This window comes from Vigna radiata, chromosome 1 (genome assembly GCF_000741045.1).
Source record: "Vigna radiata var. radiata cultivar VC1973A chromosome 1, Vradiata_ver6, whole genome shotgun sequence".
In the NCBI taxonomy this organism is placed as follows: Eukaryota; Viridiplantae; Streptophyta; class Magnoliopsida; order Fabales; family Fabaceae; genus Vigna; species Vigna radiata.
The window spans coordinates 18,345,578-18,358,541 of NC_028351.1; positions in this window are offsets into that span (position 1 = coordinate 18,345,578).

Below are 12,964 nucleotides of genomic sequence, written 5' to 3' on the forward strand. Positions count from 1 at the left end.
TTATTGCAGGGGCAGTTGGGTTTTCAGTACCAGCCTCGTTTTAATCGATTAAAACTGGGTTTAATCGATTAAAACAGCTTGTGGATGATTCTCAACAGTAAATAAATCAAATATAAATTACAAGAATCAACCCTAATACATATTTGAGCACTATTACATCAACTTTGATAATTATAAAAGCTTTATAAAATACAGAGATCTTCAATTCGTCTTTATGGATCTTGACTTGTGCAAATCTGTTCATCATCAAAACTTCATCTTTTATTTTTGCTAACAGTGTGATGAAAAGGTTCAAGTTTGGGGTTGTACGGGGGAAAAATGGAAAAAGCAAGTGAAAAGCATTGAGCTCAAATGTTGTGAAAAGAAAAATTCATGAGAAAAAGAAAAAGAGAAGAAGAAAAGCATGAAGAAGAGCTCAATGCAAAAGAAAAAGAAGAGGGAAAAGTTGGGAATGAGAGACATTTGTGAGAAAGTTGTGCTTAAATGTTGAATGTTTTGATAGCTCTCTTGACTCAAGGATTTTGCATTCTAGAAAAACTAATTCTTTCTTGTTAGCCCAACCTCATTACAAGCCTTGNAAAAGTCCTTTTGATGGCATTCGCATGTAAAGATGTTGATTGTTTGAGATGAATGACAATTTTGTTTCATGCGACTTGTGAATAATTGAGAGTTGNAGTGTCACCTTAAACACTTGAGTGATTGAGTGAAACACTTGCTTGGTATAACTTGTTAATTTTCATGAGTACATTTTTGTTTAGTGGATTGATCATTCGTAGTGTATAACATCTATTGTGCAATCTCTGGGTTGAAAGCATGCATGCATCTTATTTTGGATATCACTGAGGATATTGAATTGAGTGGTTTTGTCATGTACCTTGATATTATTGAGGCATTGGATGAAACAGTATAAAGCCAAGTTTTGTTTTGTGTGTTGTTGTGTTTTGTTTTGCTTGAGGACAAGCAAAATTCTAAGTTTGGGGTGTTGATGAAGGTTGAAAAACAGTTATTTTCATATGTCGATTTGGACCAAATTACACCCTTTACTACTCGGAATGAGCTTAGAATCAAGCAAAACTCAATAATGAGTCTGAAGAGAGTCAAAAGCTGTTTTTAGCGATTTTATGCTTGTTTTGCATTATTTTGAAGCTAATTTGAGAAAAGTAGAGAATGGAGTTGAAGATACAGGTCGTTGACTCAAGAAAAGAGCAGAAAAATGAAGATTTGAAGAGTCGACGCACCGCCCGGCGGCACACTTAAACTGTCGGACGGTCCAGGATGAGGAGAAGGCATGGCGGTTGATGCTGGGCGGACCTAAGGTAAACCGCCCGGCGATGGCAATTGCCGCCGAGCGGTAGGGCGATTTGTGGCAAACCGCTGGGCGGCACACTTAAACCGCCCGACAGTGGCTCACTGGACTTGGCCCAATTTCTGACGCGCTCCTCACCTATATATACCCCTATTGCGAATTCAGAATCATTCTTTTGACAGGGGAGAACAACCGGACCTAATTTCGCTCTCTGGGAGGATCTCTTGGATGCTTAGGCTCCTTTTCATCTTTTCTAGGGTTTACTTTTCCATTCTTCTACCATTTTTCATCTAGTTTCACCATGTCTATGGTTAACTAAACCCTATTGTTGTTGGGGGAAACAATGTAATCTTTTGATACTCTCTCTTATTGAATCTCTTGATTATTTATATGGTCTCCATATGTTTTGATTGATTATTGTTGGGTTATCATCTGTGCTTAAGGCCTTTATCGTTTAACTCATTTGGTATATTGATGTTTGTCTTTATTGATATGGGGATGTACAGTAATGACATGAACTAGTGAGTAATCTCTTGATTTTGCAATACCACCTAGGGATAGGGGTAGGACGATGAATTGCGCTAACTTTTGTTTATAATGCGGTATTAATTACTAGGGGAGGCTAAGAAAGTCGCATAACAATTGAATCAATCTAATATTCAAGGGTAGTATGTAAGAGAGAGCGGAATAGATGAAATTGTAAACCCCCAACAACATCCATTCATCCATTGTTTNCGTTTGTCAATTGAATCAACTTTATTTTTGCATGTTAATATTTTTGTTCCCAATTCCAATTTATTAATTTTTATTTTTCAAGTCTTATTATTTTAATTCACACGAACGAGAAAGCCACACGAGTCCCTTTGGAAAACGATACTTGGTCTTACCATTTATATTACTTGTACGATTTGGTACACTTACCAATTTGTCAACACCCATATCGTCGTCTTCCCTAGCTGTCGTGATGACACCATCGTCCTCTCCATCACTGCACCTCTAGAAGCCAATGCATAATGCGTCGATCCTAGCCTCACAGTTGTGGCCGCCGTCAAGCGCATCTCCTTCATCATCTCCACCATCGCACCATCACACGAGTTAAACCCTCTCCAACCTACCTTCTCTGTTCCACCACGGCTTCTAAACAAACCACACCACTTTACCTTTTCTCAACTAGGTCATCTAAGGAGATGGAAACGCTTGGCAGTGATTCAGAGTTCGTGACTCTGTGCGTGTTTTTGGTGGCTTTGGGTTTGTGATTCTGTGTGCTTATTGCTTTGAGAGTCAACTCCTAGGCTGATGTCTTGAGATGAATAGAGCAAGGGGACCTAGCTTGGGTTATCTAACTTGGTTTGTGGTTGCTATGATTGATTCTGGGTGTTAGGATTAAGTTTTTACTTGCAGGAAACGACGCTAAGGATTTCGCAGTATAGGTCAAAGATGACGAGGGTAATGGGGTTGTGTATGTGAGTGTGACTATAGGAATGAGGGGTGGTTGGAGAGGGGAATGATGGATGATGAATTTGTTTCGGGGTAGAGGTGATATCTAATCAAAGAATTAGGGAATAGCAGTGGTGTGTGATAGCCAGAAGGAGTGTGTGAATCTGTTGGAGGTGAGTGGAGAAGGATTGAGGAGTGATTGAATTATGAAGGGTGATGCCGAGGACACTGTATGTGAAGACGGATGTCCCACTCCAAGACTATGGAGGCCTAGGATGAAGATGGCGGGTGTCGGAAGCCATGGTCAATCGTCAGTGGTGTATTGGGAGAGGTTTTCGGAAGATGTGATGATTGTTTTTGAATATGATTCTGATGATTGGTGAATAACAATTGTTAGTATTGACAATGGAGAAAACCTCTTTTTTGTTTTTCTGATGAGTGGTTGTTATGGGTGAGGAGAGAGATATCGTGTGTCTGATGGGTGATGAGGCGTGGCCAGCCAAAAAGAGTAGTATCGTGTGTGTGACGGGTGATCAGGTGTGGGTGATGTTTGTTGGGGTGGTTACGCTTGGGTGCACTCCTCTGTTTCATACAAGCATATGAAATAAATAAGAATTTGGATAAATGAGAGTTTCAAAAGATTACATTGTTTCCCAACAACAAAGAGTTTAGTTCACCATAATCATGGTGAAACTAGATGAAATATGATGAAAGAATGGAAGAAATAACCCTAAACTTGGTATATTGGAGCCTAAGCATCCAAGGAACCTCCTCCAAGGTGAGTGGAATAGCTCTGGACGTCTCTCTCTGCCTAAAGAATCCCCTTTTGATTTGCACTGGGGCTATATATAAGCCCAAAAAGATAATAGAAAGATTACAGAATCTAGCTAATAAAAACAGACAATCGCCCAGGTGCCTAAGTTCACCGCTCAGCGGTTTCCCTCTTGCCGCTTTAACCGCTCAGCGGTTAGTTTTGTCGCTGAGCGGTTTCCCCTAATCGCTCTGAGCGCTCAACGGACCATTCTGGCGCTCAGCGGCTGACTTGACCCTTCTTTTCATCATTTTTCCCCTTCTTTCATGGGTCTAAGTCCACCTTAATTCACTTCTATCTTCAATTCACCATAAAACCCTACAAAACAATGTAAATCAAGCATAATATCTCTAAAACAAACTTTTGACTCTCACAAGACACAACTAAGTGTTTTACTTTATTTAAAGCTCATTCTAAGTCATAAAGGGTGTATTTTAATATCAAATTTAAGTATGAAAATAATGGTTTTTGACCGTTATCAGCTAACCGACTAAGCGAAGGATAATCATGCTATCATAATCACGAACTAAGTGAACGCAATACACCTATTCCATCTGATGTGTTCTATATAGATTGATCAACTAAGCGAAGATACAATCACCAACTGGGCAACTAAGCGTATACCCAATCGCAAGAACACAGTCAGATTTCATAGAATGTCAGGCAGAGCGGAATAAACACAAGAACAGTCCAAGAAATCTCAAGGAAACAATGTAATATCGTTAATGACCAACCCCCAACTCACTTAAGCTAACATTAAAACTAAATTAAAAGAAATTTGTGTGACCCTCTTGAATTGAACTTGCTAAATCAGAAAACACATCTTGGAGTTTTTCTACTGGACACCCGTGCTCGATTGAATGAAATCTCTAATGCAAAAGTGTTAGAACCGTAACATAATGTTGTTATAAATCACCACATGCTTTTTTAAAAGAAATGAACTAAAAATCTATCACCGTGAGAGAATTTCTCCAAAATGAATCCAAAGTAAATCACCTCTTGTGCATTCCCTTCCATGCCATGCAGCTGCTTGCTTTCTCCAATTTCAATGAAATGAACGCGCCTTTCTAAAAGAACAAAATAAACTATATGCTTCTAAAATTCCATCCAAACCAGTGACGTGTTGCTGCACCATTTTTTCGTAACAGTTGTGCTTCTTTTAAAAAAATGAAAAACGTTGTGCTTCTTATCTAAGAGGGAAAAAAATACATCACAGCTTGTGCCTTTTCCAAAAAATTAAATCACCCTACTGCACTACTAAAAAGAAAATGAAATGTGTGCATTTCTTCACGGGATGAAATCAGTGTGCCTTTTTAGAAACCAAAATGAAGATCTGCTTTTTCTTAAAAGAAAAAAATAATGTGCTTCTAAAAATTGCATCATAAGCCATGACCAACTTGAATGCAATAAAAATTCAAAATCAGCGAAAGTAATTGAAAATTCAGTAGGAACTTCAACGCTTTTTGTAATTCAACTTAAGTATTGTAAAGAAAATTCATACAAGATAGATCTTGGTTCAAGCGTGGAAGTAAAAATGAACATATCGTGAAACTCTACATTGCAGCTTTACGTGTCTTTTTTTCTTCTAAAGAGTAAAGTTAATGCCCTTAATAGGTGGCGGTTGGGACTTTTCAAGAGGTCGTGTGCCCTCAAATGGGTGGGGTCCTCCCATAACAAAAACCCTAAAGTGGTGCCATGTGTCTTATACCTTTGGGCCTTTCACATTTTTTTCCAACAATGGCCCATTGTGCATAAGTTTAATTAAAACTTTCTAGACTACTAAGTTACAATGTAATTAAAATTGAAATGCCTAATTGTAGAATCTTTAATGACTTTGCCTCCTTCCCAATGCTCCAAAATTTTCCCTACAATTAAAAATGTAATTAATTAGCTCAGAAAATTCAAAATAATTAAAATTAGAATTTCCGGTCAAATTAAGCACAATTAACAAAAACGGAAAAGCACCGGACATTTAAGCACAATTCCCTGATTAATTTTAGTACAATAAACTAAGTGAAGTCAAGAAAATATTGACTCATCAAAATAGACCACACTTAGTCTTTTGCACTCTTGGACAAAATCAAGACGCAAATCAGGGAATAGTTCAGAGAACATCAGGGAAGCAACACAGACTCAACACATAGAAAACAGAGACATCACAAGGGAAGAAACAGGATTACACCATTTTCAAGAAATCTGGACAAAGAAAAGAAGTAGACAGCATCCAACACAGAATCGGAGAAAACAGATACTCATGAAGTCATCCAAGTAATTCAAAACATGGCAAAATGATCAATCAGCTTAAGAGGTGAATCAAAAGCAACAGAACCTCACAGATGCACTATCAGTGTTTCTCTCAAGTGTCTAGGTAAACAAATTCAACTTCATGCACTCAAGAAAGCAAGCAACAATAAACTTGGCAAGCCTCTAATATCAACACTAAAAAACATATACATGTTCAAATCAAAAGGTCTTTTATGGGTGAAATGGGGCCAAGGACAAGGGAGGATAAATATGGATGAGAAGCAACAAACCTAAAGAAATAGAGTAATGGGGAACAAGTGAAAATACAATCAAATCACACTCAAAACCCTCTAATTCAATCCTCTTCTTGACTCCATTATTCACAATTTTGTTTTCTTTTTTTTCAATTTTTTTTCTCATCCTGTCTCTTTTCTTTTCTCTCTATTTAGAACACAAAACTGTATGAGACAAGATGCACACATATATACAAAAACAACTAAGAAGAGGAACCAACTAGCCAACTCATCAGAATCCCCAAGGAGACCACACTTGTTCCCAAAACACTTCCAAAGCTCCAAAATTCCTTAAGGTTAAGGTAATCGTGGTTTTTCATTTAAGGCTAGTGTATGAGCTTCAAAACAAAGAAATGAGGAAAGATATAGGCTCAAAGGGGTTATCAAGGGATTAAAACAAGGTAGGCTCAGCTGGCTAGAGAGGCTCAAGATCAAAACTGCCTTTATCACTTCCAAACATGCATATCAATCAAGAATCATCAAAAAGAGTCAAGCCAAGGCATATGTGCAAGCAATCAAGAGATATATCACACAAGAAAGAACATAAAGTGGCTCAAATTCTCACACAGGGTATTTCTGTCACAATCAAATCAACCTCTCAAACATCATAATCATCTTCCAATCAGAGAAAAGCAAGGATTTCAAACCAATCAGAGTACCAATGAAGTGAAAGACACATCTACAATCTAAACCAAGTCCAGAATTCAAGAGAAACATGCAAAATTGTACACAAGACAAAACAAAAACTACCTAGAAAACAAAAAAATTAACGCAGAAAACATAAACTAATCAAAGAAAATTCAGAATCGCCCCCAATAGACCATACTTAAACTACATAATGTCCTCAATGTGTCATAAGCATAAGATCGCAATCATAACAATCAACAGATCATGGAAAAGTGCAATAAAAGCAGGAAAGGGGGGAGAAGGGAAAAGAAAACTCCCCTGATCATGGTGGCAGTTGCCAATTTTGGACTGTCAGGGAGATATTCTCCACCACTGGAGTCAGCAAGGAAGTCTTGAGGAGGAACTGCTTTAGTCTCCAAATTTGATCAAGTAGAGAGATGTCCTCCACTACTGGATCTAAGAAGAAGTGATTGTTGATGAGCGGGTTCAACTGATGCCTATTAATCTTCAAACTATTGTGTATACTGGCACCCTTGTCTTCCACCATGGGTATGTGTTGGTCAAATTCATGTGTACCTCCTGCAACATGGTTAGTGCAATGTGGTTCAATAGAAATGATATGTAGAAGTATAGCACCCAATCCCAATGTAAAAGGCTGACCCTCAGGTATACCCTCAGAACATGAATCAATTTCAAATGTAGAAATGATGAATCGATATTTTATTGATTTCACTTAGTTTATTGTGCTAAAATTAATCAGGGAATTGTGCTTAATTGTCTGATAATTTTCCGTTTTTCCTAATTAGGTTTAATTTCATCGGAAATTCTAATTTTAATTAATTTGAATTTTCTGAGCTAATTATTTGCATTATTAATTGCAGGAGAAATTTTGGAATTACAATGTGGGACATTTGGAAGTTAAATGAGATGTTGTGCTTCAATTGAAAGAAGTGGGCTACAAAGTTTATTTTTTTAAGGGAAGAAGTGGTGCACTCATTAACTCAAGGGTCACGGACAGCAAAATTAAGTAACATGTCTCGGCCTTTTTGGATTAGTTCCAATGTTGCAAGCAGCTTGAAGAAAAGTGTGCATCAGCCACACGCTTGATGCACTTAAGCTCGAAGTGTGTTCTTTTTGTGTGGCAGTTGGTCCAGCAAATAATAAAAAAAGAAAGGAACATCCACCTGAACTTTAGAAGACTTCATCCAACAAGGCACATGGTATATGGAATTTGCAATTGGAGAAAGGTGTCCAACAAGCAAAAACGTTGCCTGCAAGGAGATCATGGCCCATGGAAGAAGTCCAGCATCTGGCTGAAGCAAGCTTGTGGCATAAATCCATCAACCCACGTTCCAGCAAGCTTCTTCACGGTTCCTTCACACCTTCACACCTCCACACGGCCCCACAGTATAAAAGATAGCCCTCCACGGTTGGATCTAAACAGGCTGCAACTGCTGAATTAAGAAAAACAAACGGTGCACAAAAACAAAGTCTAGCAGCCCATGTCTGAAGGACGATCCAGCAGCAAAGATTTGGAAGGCATGGAAATTAAGGACGCACACGCAGCCCTAGAAAAAGAGGAGATTCCTAAAATAGGACACAGCCGTCACACATATTAAAGAATTTTGCTGGAACATATATGGTGGGGGCTCTCGGTATTTATAAAAAAAAAGCAGCCACCACACATTATTTTTTTTTTTTTGGGATTTGGAATCTCGGTAGAATTATAGAGAAATGACACATGATGTATGGTGATGGTTTTTCTTTGCTTTCTTTGTAGGAGTTGTTACGTTAAATTAAAGAAGTATCTTTCTTTCTTTTGATTTTTTCTTTCAGAATATTCAAACAATGATTTTTACTCTTTGCTGAACACAAAAATAATTATGTATATTTTCCATTAGAAAATGTATATCTTTTATTCCAGCTGCACCTTTCTTCTAGAGTTTTGAATGATTTTATTTTGGATAGCTTTTGGATTTTTATTGTTGCCGCCATTTTTTTTTCTTTGCTGAATGATGCCACGGTCTGATGGATTCAAGCCATTTAATCTTTTTAGAGGCACACTTTTCTTTTCTTTGAAGATGCATTTGATTCCAGCTGGAAAGCTTGGTTCACTCACGGTGCATATGAAATTGTTTAATGGAAGTATGGTGATTTATAGACTTGGGAGCTGAATCACGCTGCTAGCTATTTTGCCAATTTCCATCCATTCCTTTGCTTTAAAAATGCGGTGCAGGATAGGATTTCTTTTAGAGCCATTTATTTCTTGTCTTTAGAAGTAGTGCACGGTAACTCATATTTGGAAGAAGGGCATTGCTGCCACGTCTAATTTTCAGGAGAGTTCTAGTAGCTAATTTACATTTTAATTTGTCACATACCTTGAGCATTTAATTTTACTTTCAAGTTGCATTGTGCGTTTAATATTTTAACTTAAGTGCTGCATTTTAATTATTTTAATTATGTTTAGATATTTGTTAGTTATAGTGTTGGGTTTAATGTTTCCTTTTACCTTAACGTTGTGTAGTTTATTTGGTAGTGTCAATTTAATTCTGATGTTAGCTTAAATTAATCGGGTTGGTTGTTAACAAAGTTACTTTGCTTTCCTGAGATTTTTGAACTTTAATTGCCATACTGCTACTATGATTTGGCTCAATATTTAATCTGTTGTCTGCCTGCGATTAGGTATACGCTTAGTTTCCTAATCGATGTCAATTCTTCGCTTAGTTGATTAGACTGTATGGTGCGTGACTGTTTGCATTTGAGCATTGCATTCGGTTAGTCTGTAATTTTGAAGACCGAATTAGCCTTCGCTTTGTTGGGTGATTCGTGTCGGATTTGAACTAGAGTAGTGTGTACTTGTCTTTAATCTGGGATAGGAAGCATAATAATTGAGTTAATGACCAACCGCTTTAATTTTGTGTTTGATTCCATTTTTACGTTTCTGTTTGCATCTGTGTTTTAATTTAATTCATCTGCATTCACAATCCTTTTACAACCCCCCCACTATGTGTTAAATGTGATTCTCGAACCACATTTTGTCCTTGAGAGACGACCTAGGAGTCACTTACTAGTCTATATTCCATTTCTCATATGCAATCAAATTTGTATGGGCCGCGACACCCATCAAATTTTGGCGCCGTTGTCGGGGACCAACGATTCGGTTTTAGGTCTTTGTTGTGTCAGTGTGTGTTGTGTTTTCTCTTGTGTTGTGAGTGTGATCTTCTGTTTGTGGTTCGTCATTGTCTGTTGCATTTAGGTAGCTTTAGTTGCATATTTTCATTGCATTCTTCTTCCCCCCATTTTACATGTCTACCTATTTTGGTTATATGAGTAATTCTTATTCTGCTTGTGTCTATGACTCTACTTCTGCATCTGACTCTGATATTGCTTGTGATGTATACTCAGCTGATATCTATGTTGAGAACATTACGGTTCCTACTCCATCTCATGAGAGTGATCCTAGGGAGCCGCTTCCACTTAATGAGGAGGACATTCGTTGTGTTTTCAACACTGGACTGATACATGTAATGCCTAGGTTTCATGGTTTTGCAGGTGAATGCCCACTTAGACATGTAGAGGAGTTCTACACCATTTGCTCTTTGATGAAACCTCCAGATGTCCCTGATGAAGACATGTTTGTAACGGCATTTGGGCACTCATTACACGGAGCAGCAAAGGGTTGGTGTTATTGTCTTCCTCCAGGATCCGTCACCAGTTGGGAAGATCTGAAGCATCAGTTCCTAGACAAATTCTCCCCTGTGCGGCATGGTTATAGCGACGATCCTGGGTGGACGAATCCTAACTTGGGATGGTATGGTACTTCAGAGCATCAATATCAGGAACCATCATTCCAGACTCCTTGTATGCCTTCTCCACCTGTTCAGGAACCACAGCAGCCGCAGTTTCACGAGCCGACCCATTCCTTATCAGCTGTTGGTAGGAAATTGGAAAGCAAGCTTGATTCTCTTGAGAGTTTGGTGACACAGCTGGCATCCAACCAGAGACCAGCACCTTCATCTGCATCTCTTGCACGACGGTGTGCTATATGTTCTTCCAGTGACCACTATATGGATGCCTGCCGTTCTTTGCACCACTTTGTTGCTCTTGATGCGCCTCAAGCTTATGCTCCTGACATATACAACAATAAGCAGCCACAGCAGAAAAATCAGAGGAAACAGGAAAAGCAAGAGGCATCTGCTCGACCACCTTCCAAATCTTCTACCTCTTCTAAGCCAACATTGACTGAGTTGTGGGGGTAGATAGTCAAGCAGGCCATTGAGGAACAGTCTCGTGTTTTAGAGGGACCTCCAATTTAGACTGTTCAGATTACTTCGCATAGGGGATGAGGAGCAGAGTCATGAACCTACTATTGTACCATCTACTTTCCTACACTCCTATGTCCCTACTCTTGTGCCTAAGGATGCAGTGGATCATTTTGTTGATATTGGTGAGATGAATCATGAATCAACCCAGATTTTCTCTAAATTTGAAATCCTACTTGATTTGCCTAAGTTGTTCATGCATTCAGATATTCTTGATTCTGTTGCAAATTCACATGTTAGTGCTGACTTGGATATAGAAACTGTGAAACTGAAGATGTTTTAGACTTAGGATTAAATTTTGATCTTTCATAGTTTTCTGAAAATTTTACATGTAGTTGTGAAGTTGGTTCTTGCTATATTTGTGTTGAAATTAATTTTGTGATACAACCAGCTTCCAACTTTGTGATTGGTGATACTAACTATGAGTCGGATAAAAAGGTTGAGGAACAAGTAGATATGAGCACTAGGTTTGAGATAGGTAGACCACTTTCAGCTTCCACCACTTTAGCCACATCTAGGAAAGTGGAGGTAAACATACCTGAGATAGATTCTATTGTTGATGATTATTCTGATGATAGGTATGTTGATGATTATGTTATTGATGAGCCTATTTTTAATTCTCCCTCTTTGCATGACGAGAACCACTTTGTGTTATCACATCTGAATGTTTGTTCTCCATGCACTAAACATGAATCTGAACCTGTGATTGATATTGTTTCTATTTCTGAACTTGATTCATGTTCTGAGGGTATATCTGAGGGTCAACTTGTTACACTGAGATTGGGTGTTATACCTCTACATGTTTTTTCTGTAGAGCCACATTGCACTAACCATGTTGCAGGAGGTACATATGAATTTGACCAACACACACCCATGGTGGAAGACAAAGGTGCCGACAGTTTGAAGATTAATAGGCACCAGTTGAACCTGTTCATCAACAATCATTTCTTCTTAGATCCAGTTGTGGAGGATATCTCCCTGCTCGATCAAATCTGGAGGATGAAGCAGTTCTTCCTTAACACCTCCTTGCTGAATCCTGTGGTGGAAGACATCTCCCTGATAGTCCAAAATTGACAATTGCCACCATGAACAGGGGAGTTTTCTTCTTTCTCTTCTCCCCCTTTCCTTACTTTTATTGCCCTTGTCCTTGATCTGTTGTCGGTTATGATTGTGATCTTATGCTTATGACACATTGAGGACACTATGTAGTTTAAGTGTGGTCTATTGGAGGAGATCCTGATTTTTTTTCGTTATTAGTTTATGTTTTCTGCGTTAAACTTTTTTGTTTTTTTAGGTAGTTTTTGTTGTGTCCTTGATGAAGGTTGAAAAACAGTGATTTTCATATGTCAACTTGGACCAAATTACACCCTTTACTACTCGGAATGAGCTTAGAATCAAGCAAAACTCAATAAATGAGTCTGGAGAGAGTCAAAAGCTATTTTTAGCGATTTTATGCTTGTTTTGCATTGTTTTGAAGCTAATTTGAGAAAAGTAGAGAATGGAGTTGAAGATACAGATCGTTGACTCAAGAAAAGAGCAGAAATCTTTTGATACTCTCTCTTATTGAAACTATTGATTATTGAAATTATTGGATGCTTAGGCTCTTTTTCATCTTTTCTAGGGTTTGCTCTTTCATTCTTCTTCCATTTTTCATCTAGTTTCACCATGTCTATGGTGAACTAAACCCTATTGTTGGTGGGGAATTCAATGTAATCTTTTGATACTCTCTCTTATTGAAACTATTGATTATTTATATGGTCTTCATATGTTTTGATTGATTATTGTTGGGTTATCATCTGTGCTTAAGGCTTTTATCGTTTAACTCATTCGGTAAATCGTTGTTTGTCGTTATTGACATGGGGACGTGCGGTAATGACATGAACTGGTGAATAATCTCTTGATTCTGCAATACCACCTAGGGATA